The following is a 6,510-nucleotide window of genomic DNA, read 5'->3' as shown; positions in this document are numbered from 1 at the left end:
TGGGCATAGGGATATTTGTACGGCTTGATGTTTGGAGGAACACTTCCTGGAATCAGATGAATAGCATGATCATGATCACGAATAGGTGGGAGACCTTTGGGAGTCTCAAATACCTTGGAATGATTGTCCAAGACTTTTTGGAGATCTAGAGAAATAGATGATTCCACTGTGGAAACATCTAGCGAACATAATTGTGCAATTACACCTCTTTGTTCCTTTTTTAGAAGCTTTGTCATACCGTTAGAGCTGATTATCTTTCCCGGTTTCCCTGCAATACCCCTTAATTCAACTTCCTTTCCTTCCACAGAAAATTTCATGAAAAGTTCTTGAAAATTAAAAGCTATTGTACCCAAGGATTGTAGCCATTGGACTCCTAGTACAACATCAGCACCTCCCATTGGAATGGAAAGCATTGGGCTAGTCAATACATATTCTCCCATGGATAGCTTGATATTATGGCACTTTCCAGAGCAATTTATTTTTCCTTCATTTGCAACCATCACTTGACACTCTGGTGCTGGATATAAAAAGCAATTCAATTCTTTTGCTACCTTACAATGAATAAAATTGTGGGTACTTCCTGAATCAATCAACACTATTACCTTTTTCTTCTTGATTTGTCCTTCTATCTTGATGGTTTGAGGAGTGGTAATTCCCTCCAATGCATTACAAGATATGGTCGGATTCATTTCTTCTTTATCTAGGCTTTGTTCCTAGAGTATATCCTCTTCTTTTGACCTTTCTTGCTCCTTTTCTTCTTCCTCTTCACAATCTATGTAGAATAATTTCTTCTCAGCACACTTATGACCTTTAGTGTATTTGCTATCACAACTGTAACAAAGCCCTTTTGCTCTTTTTTCTTCCAATTGTTGTGGTGTCAACCTTATAGGTTGTGGAAGACTAGGGGCAACAACAATTCTGTATTTATAGTTGTGAGGGGTATGCTTCTTAGTTGCCATAATTTTTCTTTCCATTTTTCTTGCTAACCTGAATGCCTTCTCTAGTGAATCAAGTTCCCAAAGGCGAACATCATGTTGGATATTATCCTTTAAAGACCCTATGAACACATCAATCCTATGCTCCTCTGGAATATCTTTTACACTTATGTTCAATTTTTGGAACTCCTCAATGTGCTCCATTATTGAACCCTTTTGTTTGAGACTTATCAATTGGCTAAAAAAGGTGTTGCTTTTTGTATCCTCATAATGTGCTATCAATTCTGCCATAAAAATTGCCCAAGTGATAAATTGTTTACGAGAGAAAAGCCATTGATACCATACAAACTGATTTTGTTCCAAATATAAAGTTTCCATACGTACCTTTTGTGTGTTTTGCACATTATTGAGATCGAAGAATTGCTCCATCTGTAGTATCCATGTGGCGGGATCCTTGCCATCAAACTTCCTCATATCGATTTTTGGAATATGGTGAGTCTTCGATCCAACATTCGAGTCTATGGAATCATGATTAGCATTTCTTTTGTTCTCATCCTGAGTTTCCTTTAGTACCTTTCACCCTTAGTGACCATTTCTTGTAGCAACTTATTCATATTTATCTTCAATTCTTCCATCTTATCATCCATGCCATCAATTTTAGTGTCCATGCCATTCACCTTAGCTTCCATGCCATCCATCTTAGCTTCTACGCCTTTCTTTAAACAATCCATATTAGCTTCTACACCTTTCTTTAAACCATCCATCTTAGCTTCTACATCTTTCCTTAAACCATCCATCTTAGATTTTGTTGCTTTTTGTGCAAGTGACACTTGTTGCACTTGCTCTTGTAATTTTGATTTATCATATAGCATTTCTTCTTCTTCTTCATGAGTCATGCTAGATCTTTCAAGTTCCTTACTAGGTGTTTGCATTTTCTTTCCTCGGGGCATTAGTTACCGATAATAATGCTCTATTATGCCCTTTGAATTCCTTAAAAACAAATTTTCAAACCAAGCTTAAGAAAAAATTTAAGAAATCTACACACCTTTTTTCACTTTGTAGGAGCTCGATATTTCCTCTGATGTATCTCTGTACTTTCTGATCATATAGTTATGAATTTGTGACCTGTAGTAGCCCTCTGTGTCCTCTTTCCAATGCCACAAGTTAGACCCAAATTGGATTCTCCAAGGAAGAGTTATGCGAAATCTCCCACAGTGACTTGATTATAGAATAGTTCAGTAGAGCGAACTTGTATGATGTGCCACGAGTCATTGTTTCAACCTCTGGATGTGAAAATCGCATATAAGAAACTACAGTCCGTCCTCTTTCTGTACCTTCTTACGAAATTTCAATTCGATCCCCGGAGAGAAATTTATGACGATTTTCTCCAGGTCACCTGTTTGGAATATAATTCAGGAGTCTACAAAAAGACCAACTTCCTCAGATCATATCTCCACAAACATAGTGCGAAAAGCTCTAAAATTTGGACCCCAGGTTCAGCGCGATTTCTTCTCAAATGGGTTTTTTTTTCAATGTCTGAAACGTCACAGAAAAAAGTGATAGCGAAAATTCCACAATGACCTGTTTGGAGTAGCGAAACCCTAGAATCCAAAGCTCTCATACCAAATGTTATGAAACCAGCTCAAGAAAAGATAGAAAAGATAGTTCAACGCCTTAGAATTTAGCCTCTGCGACGGGGCAACCTCCTTTACATTACATAAATGAACAATTCTTGGATGATTCAAATGACAAAACCTCCTTTCTATATATAGGAGTCTAAGGAGTCACAATATAACCCAGCCGACCTAACAATAATAATATAAAGCCACAAAAATAGCAATAGAGGGATTCTATGGGGCACAGAAATAACAATATGGGGATAATAGGGGCACAACAATATTAATAAGAGGTACAACTACAATAGTAATGGGGTAATCACTAGTATTATAGGGACCCAACAAAGGGTCATACAATTAAAAGTATCTATTAATATTGAGTAGCCACGCTTCATCTGCTTCTTTAGTCTCCCCATCATTTGATAGGGGTCTAATCTTTTTGAATTCTTTGTGGAGTTCTATTTTGTGCTTCTTTCCCAAATTTTTATGATTTTTTTACGTACTAAGATCCTCCCCTTTTTCATATTTTTCCTCCTTGCTTTCCACCATTTCCTCAGCAATGTTTTCGTTAAGATATCTCCCTTTATTTTCTTCATTCCTCATTGTTTCTACTATTTTGGGATTAGAATTATCAGCCAGGTTCTTGATAATTTTTTCTTGTGTAGTGTTGGATTTCAGTAGTTGTTCACGCAGATTAACTAGTTATGTCTACATGTTTTTCATCATGTCCAATATCTCTCTGGTGGGTACTTGCACTTGTTGTCCCAAATGCACATAAATTACTTCTTCTCCAATATGTGCACCTCCTTGTTCTTCATCCATTCTACTCATCCTATATAGTTCTTCTATTATTCTATGTAACCACAAATATTTATTTAATTAATAAAAGCGTATTTAACTCAAAGACCACAATATCATAACTTGTTCATGATTTGATACCATATGTAACAACTCTCCCATATTACATGGAAAAAGAATGTAAAGCTCTTAGAAATTCATCATTTCTTTCAAAATAATTATCCTCTATGATTGCATAACATGAAATTATGCAAGGTCACCCCTGAGTTACTAATATCGCATTATTGTTTACACCAAGTATCTATTACACGACATCTAGCTAGTTCTCGTGATAATCATTACTACACAACTTTCTTCATATTTACTTACTCTTAGCACCATTGTTCAAGTTTTGGGGAACAATTGCTAAATCCTCAAATACCAAGGTATGGGATTCCCTTTTTCTTCTTTAAACATAAATCCGAAGTACGCTGTCTCTCTCTATATATATATAACCGATATGTGTATATGCTCAAATAATCAATGATCCTATGTACCTATACAACCATAGGTCCTCTTGTCTTCTATACAAAATATTTGTGAAACATATTTCTTTGATGGCCCGTACTTCCTAAAAGCTTGTGTTTTTTATACATTATCAAGGGGTTTCTTTTGACATATTACACACACCGAAAAGTTTCGAAGGCATGTGAATAATGCATAGTTTGTTTTCATATTAAGCATATATAATTTTTTTCCCTTACTCCCAATGTCCACGTTATTTTCTACATAGGAGGGAAATCACGTGCTTTTGGTTTTATGTCTTTCGCTCCTACTTTCCAAGTGTTCCCTATCCAACTACCGTTTTTTTAGAGGTATTAATTTGTTTTCTTTTCAAGCATGCAATTATTGTAGTTAATATACTAATATACAATAATTTTCTTTTCAAGCATGCAACTATTGTAGTTAATATAATAATATACAATTATATATATATATATATATATATATATATATATATAAAACGAGCCTAGTGGACCATTATAATGGGGATTGTTTTCATTATTATGTGCCCTAACCTTCTTTTGTTGAGGATTATTTATGATTAGCTTATGAAAGTAATTGTTTTTTACAATATCATATATATATATAGTCTTCCTTCTATCTTAATGATTCTAGAAGACATCTTCTAATAACACTAAGCCCCCATTTTAGTTTTATGTCTATTTATGAATTCCCGACCTTACAACCTCGTAATACCTTTTTGAGAAACTATATAGTCAATTATTGTCACGTCTCTTCATAAAACAAAAACATAAAATTACCATATATTTTTACCACAGCATAATTACACATTATGACAAATATTTTTTTATTTAATTGTTTATTTATTGATCAATAATGCGACTGTACTTCATGGAGGATAATATTTACTACACATTGACACCATTATTGTTTACCTATGATTACATTCAATATAAATCATAATGCGTTTGTTTTTGAGTTAATCATACTTAATCTTAACTTATGTCTTGGATTCCCAATCCAAGTGATGGCGGGAGCTTTCTACTAGATGGTTCGAGATGCTCTCCAGTTGTCCGTCATTTTACAGATAGGTGTTCTCCATCGACGACTCTCCTTGGCTTCTCCCCATTGGACGGTCGCTAGCTTCTCCCTTATCTCCTTTGATCAATGATATGTTCGGCATTTGCGACCTTCCTCTTTTTATTTAGCAGGAATATTCTGCTTCGACTCCAGCCCTTGGTGCTGTGGTTCCATTGTGGTTGGCTCATGTCTTTGCCCACTGATGGCTTACCTTCATTATATGGATTCAAAATTTTCGTGGTTTCTAGCTAGCTTTATAGTTCTTCAGATGGCACTAGTGTTTCTTCCTGGAGGGCTTTTGCATGGATCCCCTATACAGGTATTCGACTACTTTCTTTTTTATGCAACCTTTTTCTTGCTTCAGCTTCTAATAGCTTCTGGTTTTTGGATTTTGACATAATTCTCTATTTTTATTGTGTTTCTGAGGGTTTCTACCAGTGCATGGAGGGAATTTCTAGTCTAAACCTCTCCTTGCTATGCCGATCTGGGAAATTAGAAACACATAGTTGCTTCCTATTACCGGATAAGATGAATGACTCCTCGGATTTGCAGAGCTCAGAATTATGGGTCTAAAGGCTTTCCTTGCCTACTATGGAGCTATTCTAGGAGTCTATCTATAGTGCTCTTACTTTTGAAGTCTGAATAGGGTATAGGATTTGTTGACACTATTACTTATTTTTCGGCTTGGTTTTGACACTGTCACTATTTGTTAAGAAAAGTTCTGGTTTGCGTACCCAAGAAGGGAACTGGTCTTCTATGGAAATTTAAGATGTATTTTGATAATTCCTTGGTCGGACGAGTTTATGGTTTAGAGGTCCTTAACCTGTATAATTATTTGATAACAGTATATTCCTGTTTATGGCCTCTACTCATTGTCTTTCAGCATGGTTATGTGTTTATATGATTTTATTGGGGATTCTTATATGATAGCCTCAACCTGCTTGGTGGTTAAGGAATCATTTTAATTGGTATATTATGTGTGCTTCATTTGGTTAAACAATTCAATTCGTTTATAATTTTCTGTTATGCTGTTGGGAATTTGGGGTTTGGCCATATTTATCAAATCAACTCTATGCGGTCTCTATTCATTATCTTTCAGCATGGTTATGTGTTTATATAATTTTATTTGGGATTCTTATATGATAGTCTCAGCCTTCTCGGTGGTTAAGGCATCATTTTAATTGGTATACTATGCATGCTTTGTCTAGTTGAATAGTTCAGTTCGTTTATAATTTACTGTTATGTTGTTGGGAATTTGGGGTTTAGCCAGATTTATCAAATAAACTCTATTCATTCCATTCCTTTTCTATAGTTAATACTTCGGCATTTCGTGATAGTTTTTCTACTTCCCAACTGTTATATGTGTGTGTGTTCTAGAATTTGTGACTTGTTTCATTTGTGAACCATAACTTGGTTCCTCTGCGGTTATCTTCGCATGGGCTTGTGTAGTGGGTACTTGTTAATTATACGTATTTCTGAATTATAGTTTTATTTCGAATTATGTAAAGCTAGAAATACAGCAGACTCATATGCAGTCATTTCTGTCTCTTTTCTTTTCATAACTAGAAAATGGAAGT

At 35.1% G+C, this 6,510-nt stretch overlaps 1 long non-coding RNA gene across 1 annotated transcript; it reads left to right on the top strand.

Moving 5' to 3' along the window:
* Positions 1-4,917: 4,917 nt before the first annotated feature.
* LOC149143941 (uncharacterized) lies at positions 4,918-5,959 on the top strand. The gene is made up of 2 exons (XR_016264767.1): positions 4,918-5,252; positions 5,372-5,959. It is a non-coding gene; the product is annotated as an uncharacterized LOC149143941 (long non-coding RNA).
* Positions 5,960-6,510: the final 551 nt, after the last annotated feature.

The sequence above is a fragment of the Pinus tabuliformis genome, chromosome X, assembly GCF_031772625.1.
Source record: "Pinus tabuliformis cultivar Carrire ecotype Pingquan chromosome X, CPIR1, whole genome shotgun sequence".
Lineage (NCBI taxonomy): Eukaryota > Viridiplantae > Streptophyta > Pinopsida > Pinales > Pinaceae > Pinus > Pinus tabuliformis.
The sequence above is the reverse complement of the archived record's forward strand: the minus strand, read 5'-3'. Positions and strand labels throughout refer to the sequence as shown.